Genomic DNA, 20,772 nt, shown 5'->3' on the forward strand with positions numbered 1-20,772 from the left:
ACCCTGGAACCTCCTATTATAGTAACCCGGCTCCTGGTCCTCTTATTACCCCTGTAACCTCTTATTACAGTAACCTGGCTGCTGATCCTCTTATTACCCTGTAACCTCTAATTACAGTAACCCAGCTCCTGATCCTCTTATTAACCTGTAACCTCTTATTATAGTAACCCAACTCCTGATCCTCTTATTACCCCTGTAACCTCTTATTACAGTAACCTGGCTCTTGATCATCTTATTACCTTGTAATCTCTTTTTACAGTAACCCGGCTCCTGATCCTCCTATTATTATCCATGTAACACCTTATTATAGCAACCCAGTTCCTGATCCTTATTATATATCTCATTATTCATTTATAATATTCTTCTTGCCACGCAGACCCTGCGCTCACGGCTTCGTATGGAGCAGTCTCAGGCTATTTCATTGGCACGAGAACTTGGAGTAAGTCTTCCAGGGTCCCCCTCTCTGTTTTCGCTCATTCTCCTGCCAACTTGGCTGCAGAGCCCAGAGCAGTGTAACGGTTATGTAATGTTCGGGTAGGGGAGGTAGCTGTGCGCGCTGTTATGATGTTACTGATTTTCTTTTGCCACAAAATTAAATCTTTTTTATTTGTTTAATATTTTCGTTCTCCCTTTTACATCAGAATATTAATACTGTACATTTATATAGCCTAATAGGTTATATAAGATTTGCCAAAATCTGTTGGTTTACATTGTCACTTTTTTTTATCACTACTCATCTTCTGTATGTACTTGTTATAATTTTTAAATGTTTTTAATTCAATTTCACGGTAGTTTTAGCTATCGTCTTAAAGGTATTGTCTGAAACCAGAGGTGAATTTCTTACTAAATATCTATTTATGTAATTTAATAATCTAACCACATTTCTAATACACTTCATTGAAAACTTCCTTACCCTTCCCTCTCTACTCTATCTTACTGTTTGATTTTTTTTTTTATTATTCTGATTTCATTTCATTTGACTATCCCAGGATGCACTAGGGATTCTCTGCAGACACCACCCTGAAATGGAGCATCATCAGTCTCATCCATTTCAGAGGCTGGGTTAGTCCCTGCTCTACTGAGCATGCGCCGGTTATCAATTTCAACCATGCTTAATATGACCTTCCTGCTCACTGTGCTATATAGTCCTTCGAATACACACTGACAGTGCGCTCCCTCGTCGGGTCTAAAAAGAGGTGACGAGCTGACAATAAAGCGCACTGTCAGTGTGCATTAAAAAAAAATAAAGAATGTGGCAGTGAGAACAGAAACCAGCCCAGCCCCTGAAATGGACATCATCAACTTGTAACGGAACATCATCAGTGATGTCTGTTTCATGGGCTTGGCTGGTCTCTACTCTCTCTGCTTGCTGCTCTCTCTCTTTTTCAGTGATCAATGACAGTGCACTCTCTTGCCTACTCAACACTTCTGTTCAGAGCCAATGAGGGAGCGCACTGTCAGTGCGCAGCCAAAGGAATGGGGTGAAAGAACTTACATCAGAATTGACTACCAGTGCATGCTCAGTAGAGCCGAGACTAGCCCAGTCTCTGAAACGGATGTCAATGATGATGTTTCGTTTCAGGGTGGGGACAGCAGATGCTCCCTGGAGACTCATTTGAGTATCAAAGCATGCACTGCAGACTCTCAAACGAAAACGTTATTGGATACAAAAAAATGCAGGCATGAAGTTAAAGTAGAGAGGGAAGGGAAAGGAATTTTTAATTACAGTATATTTGAAAAGTGCTTAGAATATTCAATGAAATAGATAGACATTTAGTATGAAATTCACCTTCATACCAGTGTATTCTGTACTAGAAAATGCATTTTGGAAATTCATTATAGAAACTTGTGTCACATAATTCTGTAGCTCCAGAATATGTAATGCACCGTAGATTCCTCCTAGTTCCTCCTTTTCCTCTGCTGACAGATTTACACCCCCTTATACTTAAGCGGCTTCATAAGGTCGTTACATGTAATGGCTTCCAACAGTCTTGATGGAGTCACCATGTAACATCCCTGGCGGCGTGCTGGCATGGCTTACCACCTCCCACCATGCAAGATCGCCATCTTACCTATTAATCCAGGCTGCACACTTTGCTCCAGTACCCGCTGTATCTCTTGTCTGATTGCTTAGGGCGGCGGCGTGGCTACTGCTTGATTCTTATAGCTACTGTGTGCGCACTCCTAATGCCTCCCCAGCCTATTGCTGTGAGTCACTGGATACTTAAACCCCCTCCACCCTGTAGTGGGTGCCTGAGCAACACTTTCATTCAGTGTGTTCTGTGCAACTGAGTTGCCAGGTCCTGTCCTGTATCTTGTCTGTTTCCGCCCCTGGGGGCTGTATACCCAGGTCTGTTACCTGTATCTGTGACTTCTAGTCTGTCTCCGCCACCCTGGGGGCTGAGTTCCCAGGCTCGTTCCTGTATCTTATTCCTGGTTCAGTTCCTGTCTGAACTGTGTCCTAGCCCGCTACCTGTTTTTCTCTATGTCCGAACCTTCTCTTTTCCTGTAGTGTCTGAACCTGCACCTAACTCCAACTTGTTGTCTCTGAACTTCTGTTTGTGAGTTTTGTGTACACTCGCTACTTCATTGTAAGTACCTTGGGTGTATCTGGTTCTGCTTGTTCACTGCACCTGCGGTTTTGCTCTGCCCTGCTTGTTCACCACACCTGCGGTTTCGCTCTGCTCTGCTTGTTCACCGCACCTGCGGTTTCGCTCTGCTCAGCTTGTTCACCGCACCTGCGGTTTCGCTCTGCTCAGCTTGTTCACCGCACCTGCGGTTTCGCTCTGCTCAGCTTGTTCACCGCACCTGCGGTTTCGCTCTGCTCAGCTTGTTAATCGCACCTGCGGGTTTTGCTCTGCTTGTTAACCGCACCTGCGGGTTTTGCTCTGCTCTGTTTGTTTACCGCACATGCGGGTTTTGCTCTGCTCTGCTTGTCTACCGCATCTGCGGGTTTTGCTCTGCTTGTCTACCGCATCTGCAGGTTTTGCTCTGCTCTGCTTGTCTACCGCATCTGCTGGTTTTGCTCTGCTCTGCTTGTCTACCGCATCTGCGGGTTTTGCTCTGCTCGTCTACCGCATCTGCGGGTTTTGCTCTGCTCTGCTTGTCTACCGCATCTGCGGGTTTTGCTCTGCTCTGCTTGTCTACCGCATCTGCAGGTTTTGCTCTGCTTGTCTACCGCATCTGCAGGTTTTGCTCTGCTCGTCTACCGCATCTGCGGGTTTTGCTCTGCTCTGCTTGTCTACCGCATCTGCGGGTTTTGCTCTGCTCTGCTTGTCTACCGCATCTGCGGGTTTTGCTCTGCTTGTCTACCGCATCTGCAGGTTTTGCTCTGCTCTGCTTGTCTACCGCATCTGCTGGTTTTGCTCTGCTCTGCTTGTCTACCGCATCTGCGGGTTTTGCTCTGCTCGTCTACCGCATCTGCGGGTTTTGCTCTGCTCTGCTTGTCTACCGCATCTGCAGGTTTTGCTCTGCTCTGCTTGTCTACCGCATCTGCAGGTTTTGCTCTGCTCTGCTTGTCTACCGCATCTGCGGGTTTTGCTCTGCTCTGCTTGTCTACCGCATCTGCGGGTTTTGCTCTGCTCTGCTTGTCTACCGCATCTGCGGGTTTTGCTCTGCTCTGCTTGTCTACCGCATCTGCAGGTTTTGCTCTGCTCTGCTTGTCTACCGCATCTGCGGGTTTTGCTCTGCTCTGCTTGTCTACCGCATCTGCGGGTTTTGCTCTGCTCTGCTTGTCTACTGCATCTGCGGGTTTTGCTCTGCTTGTCTACCGCATCTGCGGGTTTTGCTCTGCTTGTCTACCGCATCTGCGGGTTTTGCTCTGCTCTGCTTGTCTACTGCATCTGCGGGCTTTGCTCTGCTTGTGTACCGCATCTGCGGGTTTTGCTCTGCTTGTCTACCGCACCTGCGGGTTTTTGCTCTGCTCTGCTTGTCTACCGCACCTGCGGGTTTTGCTCTGCTTGTCTACCGCATCTGCGGGTTTTGCTCTGTTCTGCTTGTCTACCGCATCTGCGGGTTTTGCTCTGCTCTGCTTGTCTACCGCATCTGCGGGTTTTGCTCTGCTCTGCTTGTCTACTGCATCTGCGGGCTTTGCTCTGCTTGTGTACCGCATCTGCGGGTTTTGCTCTGCTCTGATTGTCTACCGCATCTGCGGGTTTCGCTCTGCTCTGCTTGTCTACTGCACCTGCGGGTTTTTGCTCTGCTTGTCTACCGCACCAGCGGGTTTTGCTCTGCTCTGCTTGTCTACCGCACCTGCGGGTTTTGCTCTGCTTGTCTACCGCATCTGCGGGTTTTGCTCTGCTTGTCTACCGCATCGGCGGGTTTTGCTCTGCTCTGCTTGTCTACCGCATCTGCGGGTTTTGCTCTGCTCTGCTTGTCTACCGCATCTGCGGGTTTTGCTCTGCTCTGCTTGTCTACCGCATCTGTGGGTTTTGCTCTGCTCTGCTTGTCTACCGCATCTGCGGGTTTTGCTCTGCTCGTCTACCGCATCTGCGGGTTTTGCTCTGCTCTGCTTGTCTACCGCATCTGCGGGTTTTGCTCTGCTCTGCTTGTCTACTGCATCTGTGGGCTTTGCTCTGCTTGTGTACCTCATCTGCGGGTTTTGTTCTGCTCTGCTTGTCTACCGCACCTGCGGGTTTTTGCCCTGCTCTGCTTGTCTACCGCACCTGCGGGTTTTGCTCTGCTTGTCTAGCGCATCTGCGGGTTTTGCTCTGCTCGTCTACCGCATCTGCGGGTTTTGCTCTGCTCTGCTTGTCTACCGCATCTGCGGGTTTTGCTCTGCTCGTTTACCGCATCTGCGGGTATTGCTCTGCTCGTCTACCGCACCTGCGGCTCCGTTCCTGTGTCTCAGTCTGTACTGGTCCCTATCCTGCCTGTGTTCCTACCTGCCAGTACCCGCCTGTCTGCATGCCAGCCATGCCTGCCAGTGTCCACCTGTCTGCATATCAGCCGTGCCTGCCAATACCCACCTGTCTGCATACCAGCTGTGCCTGCCAGTACCAACCAGTCTGCATACCAGCCGTGCCTGCCAGTAACCACCTGTCTGTATGCCAGCCTAACCTGCCTGTTCCTGCATTCCCCGCTGTGGGTCAACAGCTGTGACCGGGGTCTGACCTGGAGTAGCACCTGGTCCCTCTGCTCAGTTCCTCCCTGGTTCACGGAGTCGACTGAGCCACCGTGTGACCTTGGTCGGACCGAGTTAATACTTAGTTACGCCCCTCCAGGCACTCCTCGGTTCATGGTCCAGTGGGATCACTAATCATGCTCACGCCAGTCAGTCCGGGCGTGTGCGTAACATACCAGAGATGCTGAGGTCTTGTTCGCTTCTTTGCCTTCACTCTGCACCCAACTCATCCCAAACCATCTCCATTGGGTTGAGGTCGGTGATTGTGTGGGCCGTGTCCTCTGATGCAGCCTCCAACCCTTTCCTTCTTTGTCACATAGCCCTTACATTGCCTGGCGGTGTTTTCAGTCATTTTCCTGTTGGAACACAAATGATGGTCCCACTAACTACAAACTAGATGGGATGGTGGTCGCTGCAGAACGCTGAGGTGGCCAAACTGGGTAATGTGCCTGGAATATGTAATAGATCACCAGCATTGTCACCAGAAAAGCCCTACACACCATAACACCTACCCCCCATGCTTCATGGTGGGCACCACACATGTAGAAACCATGACAGTTGGTACCCCAAATCTCAATTTTTTTCTCAGACAGATTTCCACTGATCTGTACCTAGAAGAATTAATGCTTTACGGATTTGAAGGCGATGGGGGAGAGGGGTGGTCGCCAAATATTGATCTAATTTAGATTTCTCTTTTGTTTATTATCTTTGCATTTTGTTAATTGATATATATTTATTGTTATGTGTGTGTATTGTTTGATGTATAACTGCTGAATTCAGTTTTGAAACTAAAAAAATTAAAAAGAATGGGGATGCAAAGAAAAAAAGAATCTTTACATGGCTACATGGGCATGTGATGACAATGAGATGACTGCTGATGCCGTTCCCAGTGAACGCAGCACAAGCTGAAAAATAACAGGAAGTTTTAGCCTATTTTGAGGTTCTACAAAAAAAAAAGTATAAATAAATGATTTAGTAAAAAAACTAATAAAATACTAAAATATTTATTCTTATGGCTACAAGCTGTTTTCTCCAGTAACTTAATACATGTGATAATGTGTAAGATATTATATATTGTCGTGTGCCCCCATGTTGATCATACAGGTGTTATGGCTTCTTATCCATTACCCGGTATTGGCCGCCAGTTATAAGATGCCGTTAAAGTTTATCGGACCCCCGCTGTGTCTTTTTATTGTAATCGGAGGTAATTGGGCTCTCAGCTGGGATATTATGAGCAGCTAATGTTTTTTTCTCTGTGAATGGAAGCAGCGGAAAATTCTTTATTCCATGAATATTTTATTACACGCTGTAAATATTGTAATAACCGTATTATCATAAGTCAAGTGGGAAGTGCGTGTTTTGTGATCATCTGCATGATTTATGTCCGTACAACCCTCACATCCTGCTGGAAGCATCTACAGACCTACTGACTACAAGCCAAAATGTGAATTGCTTCTGTATCCGTGTCCATAATTACCCGGTGGCCACTGTTACAGCTTCCCTGACCCATTATTAAATGGCCAGATGACCCTCTGCGTTACAGTTTATCTCGTTCCTGAACCATCCCTGGTAATTCAGTAGTTTAGTGAATAATGTCCGTGGTGGTGCAGTGGTGCAATAAATAACACGGAGGTCAAGGTTTTTATTCTATTATTTAATTGCTCCTGTAATATGGTCCATCAATATCCAGTGATTATGTGCTATTGTGCTTAGTTAATAGTGACCCAGTATAGAGTCCATGATGATCCAGTAATTTATGGTCATGGCCCTGGTGTGCTAGGGGTCCTGATTATTTATGAGTCCTTGAGCCATATCCATCCCTGGCGAGCCAGAGGACTGAAGAATAACATGTGTATTAGTCTAGAGTATTTCTAGTAGTCCACAGAGCTAATAAACAGATCACCACCTGGGAAAGCCCTTTACAGGGTGAAACTCAAGTAACGGGTTGCGCAAAATTTGTAGTGGCCTTTTGAGGGTCTGGCTGACAAGAAAGGGCATGGTTAAATTAGCACCAGGAATGAGGGGACGGCTGGAGGCACAACTGTGATGGGGTGTGCGACACAGCAGGAAGGGACCCCAGGCCGATAATCAATCCAACGAGATTTATTGAGGCAGGGAAAATAGAACATCTAATATCAATATGGTTCCTTAGAGTCCGCAATGAGTCCATGCAAAAAGGGAATAGTTCTGGGGGCGCCACCCGGTAATCCAGCATCAGGGAAAAGGCAGAAATAATCCTGGGATGAGTTCAATGGATCCAACAGATGAGGGACACAACACAATCCCACGTGGCAGCTGATCTCCAATGTCCAATGGATCTCCAATAGTCCATACACGGCACCAGGATCTGGCCTCAGCACAGGTCCTAGCCCTTCACACAGCACAGCATCAAACTAACTGACCAAACCATGTGTCCTGGGATCAGCCCATCCATGGGGGAGAGGTCTCACTTATTTTGAACATGTGGCTACCTTGAGAAGTTTCCAGAAGCTACAGGCTTATATTGGATGAGTCCTATGCTGAAAAGAACAAAGACAGAATCCCCCACTTGATTTTGACCCAGGCCTGATTACATTGCAGTCCAGGAACACAGGCCGGGGGAGGGACACGCTGTTACAACAACTACTGAAAAGGAATATTATATATATATATATATATCTCAAAAGGCAGCACTCCAAATAATTTTTTAGAAAAAATGGACTTTATTGAGCCCAAAAAGCAACGTTTCAGTTCACAAAACCTTTTTCAAGCCAAAACGTTGCTTTTTGGGCTCAATAAAGTCCATTTTTTTCTAAAAAATTATTTGGAGTGCTACCTTTTGATATACCTTCTTTGATATGCAACAGTTTGGACAGATTGTTTGGAGGCCTGGCACCCATCAGTGAGTAATTATTAAATGGTGCTGTTTTCAAGTCTTCTAAGCATGCAATGAATCTATATTTTTCCATTCTCCAATAACGAGTTCTCTTAGAGCCTGGACGTTGGATGGAGAGTGATGACAACTTGTGTCTTCAGAGGTTCCCACAGGTGTTCGGTTGGGGTCAGATCAGGAGACACTTGGCCACTGAATCACTGTCGATCTGTTCTTCACAAATGCAACAGATGTTTGTGTAGACCATTGTCATGTTGGAAAGGTGCACGTCTACCAAGGGCACGGAGTGATGGCGGCATCTTCTCTTTCAATATAGAACAGTACATCTGTGAATTTATGATACCATCAATGACATGTAGCCCTCAACACCAGCAGCTCATGTGCTGTCTAACAGCCGTGACACTTGCAGCCGCTGCGACAGTAAAATAAATGCCGAGTGTGGGGGGAGATTTATTGTATGGTTGTGGGGGAATATTTACTATGGGGGGAGATTAATTGTATTGCTGGGGGGAGATTTAGTGTGAGGGAGAGATTTAGTGTGGGGGAGATTTATTGTATGGTTGGGGGAATATTTAATATGGGGGGAGATTTATTGTATGGTTGGGGAAATATTTAATGTGGGGTGATTTATTGTATGGCTGGGGGAATATTTAGTGTGTGGAGAGATTTATTGTATGGCTGGGGGAAAATTTAGCGTAGGGGGAGATTTATTGTATGGTTAGGGGAATATTTAATGTGGGGGGAGATTTATTGAATGGCTGGGGGAATATTTAATGTGGGGGGTTATTTATTTTATGACTGAGGAGATTTAGTGTGGGGAGAGAGGTGGGAAAGATTTAGTGCGGGGGGATGGATGCAAATACAGTATGGTGAGTGGGGGATTGGTGCGGAAACAGAATGGGGAGGATGGGTGCGTACGCAATATGGGGAGTGAAGAAGGGGAATGTATGTGGACAGAGTATGGTGAGTGGGGGGAATGGGTGCAAACACAGTATGGGGAGCGAGGGTGATGTGATGTGTGCAGACACAGTAAGGGAAATGGGGGGGGGGGGGGGGAATGTGTCTGAGGAACCAGTATGTTTAGTAGAGGCGACATGAGAGGAGACAGTATGAGGAGGGGGAAACATGTGAGGAAACTATTAAGAGGAATAGTGCGAGGAGACAGTATGGGGGAAGAAAAATGTGAGTTGGCACAACATAGAGACTGAGTAGTGTTGGGTGGGTGTAGCATGGGGTGACAGTGTGAGGGCACAGCCAGGAGGGGAAAGTATGCCAAGGATGGGGAGTGTGATGTGATGAAGGGGCACAGTGTAGAGACTGGGCTCTATAGGGGGGACCCACTGAGAGGACAGTGTGAAGAGGGGCCCAGTATGGAAAGGAGAGGGCAGTGTGGAGAGCATGTACCATAGGAGGGACAGTGTGTGGGTCATATTTACTGCAGGGAATATAGTGAGAGGCAATTATTTATTCAGGGGCTCAGCGTAGGACAGATATTTTTATTCAGGATCATTATAATATACTCTTATTTTTAAAGGGAATCTGTCACCTCCTGGGACTTTTCAGACCTCTAATATGGGCATACAGGTGATAGAAATGTAAATCTATACATAGCTGTATGGCCCATATTAGAGGTCTGCTTGCTTTGATATATCTTTTTATAAAATCCGTTTTCCTAGGCTTGGCGACAGGAGGATGCCAAGAAATGCCCGCTTACCTACTCAATTAAAATATTCCCCCCTCCCCTGCACGTCACAGGGCTGCACATACCGCACATGCGCAATGCGCCTATAACTTAAGGCACTTTTTTTTCATCCAGGAAACTGCTCAGATCTCAGTCCCATTGAGAAATTGTGGGGAATCCTCAAAAAGCAGAAACACAGAAATTATGATAAACACCAAGCACTGATGAGACAAGAATGGAAGGTCATCAGTCAGGATTTGGCCAGAAGGTGATATCCAGCGGCCGGGGGTTGAAGGGCTGAAGTATTGAATAATAAGGGTCAGCATCGTAAAGATAATTACCACTTTGGCTTTGCAAAATTAATACATTTTATTGGTGAGAAAAACCCATTAAAACATCACTGATGGTCTAGTAGTTTAATAAATAATATTCTGCAGTTTAATGGATGAGGAAATTATGTCCCTAATGCTCAAGAGGTTAATAGATAACACCATGGGTGGTCTAGTGGGTTAGCAAATAATATCCTTTCATGGCCTATTGGTCAATATTTATAATAATGTAAGAACATACTTTTTATGGGTAAAATAATGATTACAAATATGAAGATTTTTACATCCCTGGTGAATTAGTAAGTTAACAAGCTGAAGGCTGTATTATAAGGAGACTTCTAGTAGAATGTGGCTCACTCACGCTCTGAGAGAATCTGAGTACGAGAGGAGGAATGCCGGGATAAAGTGTATAGTTCTTCATTTAGGTGTGATTGATGTCTACCTGACGATCAACGTCCCAAATCTCCAACTTCCTTGTAGCCACAAGCTTCATCCATTCAAGTCTAGGAATAGTAGTGTAAGGATATAAGGGGTTAATGTCGTCAAAAAGCAGTTAATATCAACTTCCCAGGTGGTCAGGTGTAGTGAATATCAATATCACATAGCTCCTCCCTCCTGACTGTGTCACCCTGTGGTGGGAGAAGACTCCCTGTCACATAGCTCCTCCCTCCTGACTGTGTCACCCTGTGGTGGGAGAAGACTCCCTGTCACATAGCTCCTCCCTCCTGTCAACCTGTGGTGGGAGGAGCAGACTCCATGTCACATAGCTCCTCCCTCCTGTCACCCTGTGGTAGGAGGGGCAGACTTCATGTCATATAGCTCCTCCCTTCTGTCACCCTGTGGTAGGAGGGGCAGACTTCATGTCATATAGCTCCTCCCTTCTGTCACCCTGTGGTGGGAGAAGACTCCCTGTCACATAGCTCCTCCCTCCTGTCACCCTGTGGTAGGAGGGGCAGACTTCATGTCATATAGCTCCTCCCTTCTGTCACCCTGTGGTGGGAGAAGACTCCATGTCACATAACTCCTCCCTCAAGATTGTGTCACCCTGTGGTGGGAGGGGCAGACTCCATGTCACCTAGCTGCTCCCTTCTGAATGTGTCACTCTGTGGTAGGAGGAGCAGACTCCATGTTACATAGCTCCTCCTTCCTGACTGTCACCCTGTGGTAGGAGGAGCAGACTCCATGTCACATAGCTCCTCCCTCTGGCCTGTGTCAACCTGTGGTGGGAGAAGCAGACTCCATGTCACATAGCTCCTCCCTAATGCCTGTGTCATCCTGAGGTGGGAGGAGAAAACTTCATGTCACATAGCTCCTCCCTCCTTACTAAGTCACTCTGTGGTGGGAGGACCAGACTCCATATCACATAGCTCCTCCCTCCTGCTATGTCACCCTGTGGTGGGAGGGGCAGACTCCATGTTTCATAGCTCCTCCCTCCTGCCTGTGTCACCCTGTGGTAGGAGGAGCAGACTCCATGACACATAGCTCCTCCCTCCTGACTGTCTTCCTGTGGTGGGAGGAGCTGACTCCATGTCACATAGCTCCTCCCTCCTGACTTTCTTCCTGTGGTGGGAGCAGCTCACTCCATGTCACATAGCTCCTCCCTCCTGACTGTCTTCCTGTGGTGGGAGGAGCTCACTCCATGTCACATAGCTCCTCCCTCCTGACTGTCTTCCTGTGGTGGGAGGAGCAGACTCCATGTCACATAGCTCCTCCCTCCTGACTGTCTTCCTGTGGTGGGAGGAGCAGACTCCATGTCACATAGCTCTGCCATGTATTTGTCGCCCTCTAATGGTTGGTGAATGATAATACAATTTATCTGCAAGGCATTAAGAATATGCAGCTTGTCAGTAAATGTAGTATCCTTATAATTTACAATCTCAGACCCCACCTGTTCAGTGGCTGCACCCGGTGACCCCAGTCACAGCAGACTAACCACAAAGACGCATTATGTCCTGACCCCAGACGGTGCAGTGAGACATGTACCTGAGTACAGGTGTGACGACGCAGCTTCCTGCTCACAATGTGTGAATTCAGCCACTGGCACTCCTCTACCTCCAATGACCCGGGAGATCACACAGCTGCTCTACAAATGGCTGCTCTGATTTCCTCTGCAGGTTACGTAAGTTCCCCTCCGGCTTTTCTTCAGAGAGTATCTAATGTTACAGCATGTTACCAAACCAGCTCGCCCTGACCTTATTACTGGAGGAGAGGAGGCGACGCGCTGAAAACTCAGCTCCACCGCAATATCCCGTGCCACACCGCACTGCGCCGAGCATATATACAGCGACAAGCGCACGCACCCAGCATATATACAGCGACAAGCGCACCGCGCCCAGCATATATACAGCGACAAGCGCACCGCGCCCAGCATATATACAGCGACAAGCGCACCGCGCCCAGCATATATACAGCGACAAGCGCACCGCGCCCAGCATATATACAGCGACAAGCGCACGCACCCAGCATATATACAGCGACAAGCGCACGCACCCAGCATATATACAGCGACAAGCGCACGCACCCAGCATATATACAGCGACAAGCGCACGCACCCAGCATATATACAGCGACAAGCGCACCGCGCCCAGCATATATACAGCGACAAGCGCACCGCGCCCAGCATATATACAGCGACAAGCGCACCGCGCCCAGCATATATACAGCGACAAGCGCACCGCGCCCAGCATATATACAGCGACAAGCGCACCGCGCCCAGCATATATACAGCGACAAGCGCCCAGCATATATACAGCGACAAGCGCACCGCGCCCAGCATATATACAGCGACAAGCGCACCGCGCCCAGCATATATACAGCGACAAGCGCACCGCGCCCAGCATATATACAGTGACAAGCGCACCGCGCCCAGCATATATACAGCGACAAGCGCACCGCGCCCAGCATATATACAGCGACAAGCGCACTGCACAGAGGTAATATAGATTGCATTTTCCCTTTTATTTAATTTGTTTTTGGTGCAGATCTGAAGCAGAATTATTAATGCTGTTTTTATAGCACAGAAAAGATTTTATTCTGCACTTAAAAATGCTTTTTTTAGGCTCCCCATAAAAGCGCATAGAAAAAAAATGCACCAAAACCGCACAGTTGTACAGTTATTAGGGGATGTGTACAGGCTAAGTATTTGCAGCAGAAAATTCTGCACAAAAAAAAAGTTTTTTTCCAGAAAAAATGTTGCTTAAAGTAAGTGTTTTTCTTCTCAATTTTGAGGTGCTTTTAACTCGTTATTTACAAGCGTTTTTGATATTTATTTTTTTTTGTTTGTTTTTTTACTATTCTTTTGAATGGGTGAAAAAATGCTGCAAAAACACTGAAAAAAATTAGGTGGTAAATTTTAGTTGATTAACATGCAAAAAAAGGGAGCATGGACCGCACCTCCAAAAATCATACATTTGATCTAATGCCTCTTCTGCAAAAATATATATAACTGAACATGAGGTTCTTAGTTTAACATTCTGATCAGACTGTATGAAGCCCACTGCCACGTCACGGCAAACCTCGCAGTGGGTCCTAACATTTCCTACCTGAACAGGAGCGGAGCCGTGCGCCAACCACCACCACAGCGACAATGCACCAGCAGGGCGGGCGGCCTGGTGCCTCACAGCACCCATGCTGCAAGACCGAGTCCCCATGACTCCAGGCCGCACCGCGCTGCCCCACAAGCACAAAACCACAGCAACCGCTACACTGCACCAACACCACAAGAAAGGAGCATTGTGACTCACCTTCCTTAAGCTCTCATGTGAGAGCAAAAATAGGCTAGACCCTCTTTGCAGTCTCCTGCTGATTAAAATCACCTGTGCCAAATGGGAGGAGTGCTGGTCCAAGAAAGAAAAAAGAATATGCAATGCAAAAAAAGGGAGCATGGACTGCACCTCCAAAAATCATACATTTGATTTAATGCCTCTTCTTTAGTTGATTAACATATCTACAAGCCAACCTGAAACCCTTCATGACCAATGACGGACATAGCACGTCATGATCGAGTGTCAGTTTCCGCATCATGACGGTAAATGCCCTTCATGCATTTAAACTGTCACTGACAGCTGAGCGGCACGGGAAGAGGTGTGGGGACCCTTGCCATTGGGGCTCCCTCTCCCTTCAGATCGGCGCTCCCGTGCCATCATCGCGGGGGCCCGATCATTGCCATGATGACCCGAGATCGTCATGATGACTCCCAGGTCACCAAGCTCAGAGGATGATCTAAGAAGCTTCTGTCAGTGAATAACTGACAGATATAAAGCATTACAATGCATTATACCAGCGATCAAAGTGAAAAAAGTGAATGTCTCATAGAGTGATATAGAAAACAAAAAAAAAGTTAAAAAAATTGTAAAAATACAAGAAAAAAATACAAAATAATAATAATAAAAAATATTATAACAATAAACACAACATTTTATGTAAAAAAAAAGAAATAAACAAAAAAAGTAAACATATTTGGTATCTCCACGTCCGGAACAACCTGACCCTATAATACTGTCACACTAGCTAACTCCTTCAGTGAATGCAGTAAAAGAAAATAATACAGCTGGAAAAAAAGTGGAAAAAAACGCGATCAAAAAAGACATATGTAAATAAAAATGGTACTGCTGAAAACGTCATCTTGTCCTCAAAAAAATGAGCTGCCAGATAGCTCCATCAATGAAAAAAATCAAAAAGTTATAGCTTTCAGAATACAGTCATGCAAAAATAATTCTTATTTTCTATAAAATGTTTTTTTTTTTTTTGTGTAAAAGCAGCAAAACAAAAAAAAACTATATAAATGGGGTATCGCTGTAAACGTACTGACCCGAAGAATAAAGCTGCCTTATCAATTTTATCACACGTGGAACGGCATAAAAAAAAACAGAAAAATAATTACTGAATTGCTGTTTTTTGTTTATTCTGCCTCCCAAAAACCGGAATAGAAAGCAATCAAAAAATATTTTGTGGCCGAAAATGGTACTAATAAGAAAAACATCAACTCGTCCCGCAAAAAAACAAGCCATCACGACTATGTCACCAGAAATATAGGAAAATTATAGCTCTTAAAATAAAAAAAAAAAGCGTCTTTTAGTGTGTGATAGCTGCCAAAAATAAAAACCTGATATAAATCTGGTATTGATGTAATCTCACTGACCCGAAGAATAAAGTCGCTTAATCAATTATGCCTCATGAGGAACAGCAATGAAAATAAATAAAACCAATTCTTCACCTACTACTGATTTGTTCATTCTGCCTCCCAAAGATCACAGTAAGGCTCGGCTCACATTTATCCTGCACTCTGCGCTGAGCGTTTACACCGGGGTTTCCTGAATCTTTGAAATACGCGATTGAGACGGAATCCCCGGCTGAAGATTCCCTGTAATGAGGCAGAGAAGGCACTGTGGATACCTTCTGGCCTATGATCCGGTGGTGTTCATCTTTTTAGGCGTGCATAAAAGCGCAGTCCGCCACACTTTTGTATACTTCTGAAAAGAAGGACAACGCTGAACAGAGGCCAGACAGCGTCCAGAGTAACTCTACGGCCTCATTATAGTATAAATGGAACTAGCAGAAATCAGCCATATACATGATTTACTAACAAACATATTAACATATATAATAATATTAAATGGCTGTCAAGAAGTAGGACTATCAATATGACAAATCATCATATATAACAAAGTAAAGGGGAGAGGCGACAAAATCGCCTAAATAATGATAATGCCGTCCATAATATACAAAAAATAAAATAAACTTTATTGTTTAAAATTTAGATTAATTAATGTGGAGTAGAAACATCAACAGCAGTTGCCATATGGAAAAAAGTACACAGGTAAGTTTACAGAAACATGCATATGGTTAACATGTGCTATATATATATAGTGTGACAATATCTGTTTTACTACACCTATGCATATATACTGACAGTCTCAAAATAATGGTCCACTATAGAGGATCTCTATAACCAAACATTAGCATATAGGGTATTGTCATATTACCTATATGGAGAGATGTACTAAAGGGAACCAGAACCCGTACTCAACCCCGACGCGCGTTTCGGCGTGGGCCTTTGTCAAGTGGCAATAGGTGAATGTCAAGAGTGTGTATTTATAAGGGACTGTGTCCAATAGTCAAATGGCGGACCGCGGGCTAATTAACTCCGTGCCCGCCCCCGGAAGTGACGTCCGTTGTCCCGGTAGCGCGGTCATGCTAACTTCTAATGCCGGATGTCAGCCGGCAGTGACGCATGCGCTGTCATGGTGACCGGGACGCTCAGCGGCGTTGGCATCATGCCTGGATGGCAGGGGGTGAACCCATTTGTCACACAGTACTTCCGAGCCCAGCCGTGCGCCCAAACAGTAGTTTTCTCCCACATATGGGGTATCGGGATACTCAGGAGAAATTGCACAACAAATTTTGAGGTCCATTTTCTCCTGCCATCCTTGTGAAAATAAATAACTTAAAGCTAAAGTAAAATTTTTGTGAAAAAAAGTAAAATGTTCATGTTTTCTTTCCATATTGAATTAATTCCTGTGAAGCACCTGCAGGGCTAATAAACTAGAATGTGGTTTGAGGACTTTGATGGGTGCAGTTTTTAGAATGGTGTCCCTTTTGGGTATTTTCTGTCATATAGACCTCCCCAAAGTCACTTCAAATGTGATGTGGTCCCTAAGAAAATGGTTTTATACATTTTGTTGGAAAAATGAGAAATCGCTGATCAACTTTTAACCAGTCTAGCTTCCTAACAAAAAAATTATGTTTTAAAAATTGTGCTGATGTAAAGTAGACTTGTGGGAAATGTTATTTATTAACTATTTTGTTTGACATAACTATAAGGTTTAAGGGCATAAGAATCAAAAGTTTAAAAATTGCAAAATTTTCGGCAGATTTCAGATATTTTCACAAATAAACGCAAGTCATATAGAACAAATTTTACCACTATCATGAAGTACAAGATGTCACGAAACAAACATTCTAAGAATCAGTGGGATCCTTTGAAGTGTTCCAGAGTAATTACCTCATAAAGTGACAGTGGTCAGATTTAAAAAAGGAGGTTTGTCATTAACGTACAAAGTGGCTTGGTCCTTAAGGGGTTAATATCATAGCAAATTCACCTAAAGAGGTGACTATTTACGTGGCAAAAAGTCTGATCCACATGCAGATCTGCCCACACGTTAACAGATATCCAAGTTTCAATCTCAGATTTTTGCTGATTGGCAAATCCTGACGTGTTATCATAGTCCCACTGAACCAAACTTACTGTATAACTGCAGTTCCAGAACCAACTTCAGTGAGTAGAGTGAGAATCTCACCAACCGTGGTGGCAAAGAGGAGAAGGGGTGTAAAACTGAAATATGCTTATATAATACAAGCTTAGTAAAAGGGCAGATCTTGTAAAACCCCTACAATCCATAAACAGACATACATTTAACATTAAACATTCAGCTGAGAATTCAGTCTCACTGCTTGTTATTATGAGATTCTGACTGATAGTCACGGCTGTCCACTCAAAAATTTTTGATGCAACTTACCATATACAAGGACGCACACATACACACGTCACCACACAATGCGATGCATTTATACTCATGTCACCACACACAGAGACGCACTCATATAAATGTCACCACGCACAGAGACACACTGAGAGATAGCAACAGGTGCGTGATGGTCACAAACACGCACAGTGTCACAGTAAGCTTGATAGTTGCAGACCCACAGAGTGATACAGTAAGCTTTATGGTTGCAGACCCACAGAGTGATACAGTAAGCTTTATGGTTGCAGACCCACAGAGAGATACAGTAAGGGTTTGCTTACACCAGCGTATAACACAGCCGAGTGCTATCCAATGTTTTATAGAGTCTCACAGTAAGCTTGATGGTTGCAGACTCATACTGTAGAGTGGCACAGTAAGCTTGATGGTTGCAAGCACACCGAGCAATACAGTAAGCTTTATGGTTGCAAATTCACAGTGTGGCACAGTAAGGGTGATGGTTGCAGACATACAGAGAGGTACAGTAAGCTTGATAGTTGCAGACTCACATAGTGGCACAGCAAACTTGATGGGTGCAAACACAGAGATTGACACAGTAAGCTTCATGACTGCAGACACACAGAGTCGTCCAATAAGCTTGATGTTTGTAGACTCATAGAGTGGCACAGCAAGCTTGGTGGTTGCAAACACAGTGTGGCACAGTAAACTTAATGGTTTCAGATACATAGAGTGGCACAGTAAGCTTTTTGGTTGCAGATTTATAGATAGGCATAGTAAGCTCGATGGTTTCAGACACACAAAGTGGCATAGTAAGCTTGATTGTTGCAAATACAGAGAATGACACAGTAATCTTGATGGCTGCAGACACACAAAGTGCCACAATAAGCTTAATTATTGCTAACACAAAGAATGGCACAGTAAGTTTGATGGTTTCTAGCACAAAAAGTGTCACAGTAAGCTTGACAGTTACTAACACAGAGAGCAGCACAGTAAACTTGATGGTTGCTAACACAAAGAGTGGTACAGTAAGCTTCATGGTTGAAAACACAGAGTGGCACTGTAATCCTGATGGTTGCAGACACACAGATCGCCACAGTAAGCTTGGTAGTTACAGACACAAAGAGTGGCGCAGCCAGCTTTATCATTACTAACACAAGAAGTGGCATAGTAAACTTGATGGTTGCAAACATATAGAATGGCACAGTAAGCTTGATAGTTGCAGGCTCACAGAGATGCACACGTGCTTGATGGTTGTAGATATAGAGAGGCACAGAAAGCTTGATGGCTGCAGACACAGTGACACAGCAGACATGGCAGTTGTAGAAACACAGAGTGGTACAGCAACTGTGATGGCTGCAGTCACATTTCATAGAACAGAGCAGAGTTTCCTGTTTCAGCTTGTTTGCAGTAATGTATGTAAAGGGGGCTAGCTGACTGCTAATGTAAAGGGGGCTGGCTGACTGCTGATCTAAATATCTATCCATCTCCATCTAGGTCAAGGCTATGAATAAAGGAGGCATCTAACTTCACATTTTTAAAGATAAGCCAACCCCTTCTCCGATATATGAGAAAAGTCAACCAGCCCCATAATTTACACATGCATAGCAAAAGGGAGGCTGGCTTGGATAATAAAATCAGCAGTTAATCGGTGCTTTTTCCTCATTGATCCAGTACCATGCTGAAACACTTTCCCTTGTTGAGTATAAGGCAGGAAGGAGGGTGCCAGAGACACTGGACTGGAGCGGCGACCAGTGAATTGAAGCATTGGGGCTAATAGTAATAGTACTATATTAGTAAGTTAACAAACCTATTATTTCGAGATCATTTTGCTTTATTTTTTAATTGGCAGGAAACCAGCATTAAACTTCACTAGGGTTTTTTTCCATGTTAGAAATCGATGGCGTATCATTAGAAAGCCCACCCCCTACCATCAGTTTTATACTTAAGAGGTTCTGCAGTGGATAATGGAAATGAACAGCTTATCACATCCTAACCTACCAAAAGTCTCTGGTCCCAGTGGGGTTGATTTACTAAGCTACATACTGGCTTAGTTTGTCCTGTGTTATGCTTTATATGTAGTGCCCCGAGGGCTCGGCTGCTACAGGGGTATTGCACCTCAGGCCAGAGGTGTGATATTCCACTCCCAGGTAAGGATGGAGTATGGACCAGGGCTCAGTTAGCTGCATGCAGCACACACACCCCATTTCCGAGGGACAGCTCAACGGTGCTCCCATTAGACAGAAATGCAGGTACGATAGACCATGTCCCTGCTGGAGTGGGGAGGGAGGGGTGGAACACCCAGTGCTGTAGGGGCAGATAGGGGTTGGTTCCTGAGCGTAGGTAGGAGCCCATTGGTTGCTGGTCACCTGGGCTCATGGCTAGAGGGAGGTATAAAAGGTGGGCACCATCTTAGTTCTGGGTCAGTTCAGCCAGAGGAGAAGACAGGGAGTAGAGGCTCTGTAGGAGCTCTACTCCAGGAGGGCCTAGTGAGAGGCCGAGGAGGAGGTGAAGGGGAGCTGAGATTCTGGCTCATCTCAGCTCCAAGAGAAAGGAACAGAAAGGAACAGAACAGGAACTGCAAAGAAGGAGAGACAGAGAAACAGAAGGGCTCAGGAACAAGAAGGTGGAAGGGACCCTAAGAACCCACGAGAATCCAGGGTGCAGGGTCAGGCAGATTAAGGGTACCGGATCCCAAGTTGGTGGAGGAGAAACTACCCTCAGCCAAAGACCGGTCGTCGTGATCATCTATTGGTGCGACACCTCATCAAACCTGCTAGGAAGGCACCATATAGAACAGCGGAGGACGGGGCCCACGTTTAACCGCACAAGTCCGCGGCAGCTGGACAAAAGTGGGTCACTGGTGAGGCAGGCCAGAGAAAGGATTAAAGGGGGTCCTGTGCCATGCTCCTGAACTGCTTGGGAGTTGACCGAGCCCCACACCTGGTGGACGCAGCACGGCTCGGGCGGTCACTGCTGACAGAAGTGACCCGGAATAAATGAACTGTGAGTAAAGACCCTGGACTGTAACTTGTTGTCTGTGTGCTCCTTCGCGCCTCCAGCACTATCAGCACCGGGACTCGCACTACCATCACTCCCACCATCCACTACACTGCCCTGGGGCTGCACTCTTCCCGTGGGGAGTCACATCACCTCAGCTGCACCCATCATCAGCCCCAGCGGACTGCCTTGCAGCGGCGGTTCCTAATAACCGCAATCCACGGGTGGCGTAGTCGGACATAATCATTATCTGAAGCACATAGCAGACTACCATTGGTCTGACCACCCTG

General features: G+C 45.7%; 1 protein-coding gene and 1 long non-coding RNA gene across 3 annotated transcripts in view; one reads left to right on the plus strand and one right to left on the minus strand.

Annotated features, from left to right (window-relative positions):
* Nucleotides 1-7,937: 7,937 nt before the first annotated feature.
* LOC141167007 (uncharacterized) lies at nt 7,938-12,131 on the minus strand. Its single transcript, XR_012251375.1, has 3 exons — nt 11,988-12,131; nt 10,366-10,507; nt 7,938-8,320 (listed from the first exon to the last, which is right to left on the minus strand). It is a non-coding gene; the product is annotated as an uncharacterized lncRNA (long non-coding RNA).
* The window catches only part of LOC141167006 (uncharacterized), a 39,313-nt gene continuing 30,585 nt past the window's right edge, over nt 12,045-20,772 (plus strand). The window contains exon 1 of one of the 2 annotated variants that reach the window (XM_073654292.1): nt 12,045-12,123. The gene's annotated coding sequence lies outside the window, so the exon portion shown is untranslated. Of the gene's footprint in view, nt 12,124-15,799; nt 15,823-20,772 lie in introns of those variants that run through there. The other variant, XM_073654291.1, reaches the window with a different exon arrangement.

Source organism: Phyllobates terribilis, unplaced genomic scaffold, assembly GCF_046119375.1.
Source record: "Phyllobates terribilis strain yellow unplaced genomic scaffold, ASM4611937v1 Scaffold_11__3_contigs__length_659146591, whole genome shotgun sequence".
Taxonomy (NCBI): domain Eukaryota; kingdom Metazoa; phylum Chordata; class Amphibia; order Anura; family Dendrobatidae; genus Phyllobates; species Phyllobates terribilis.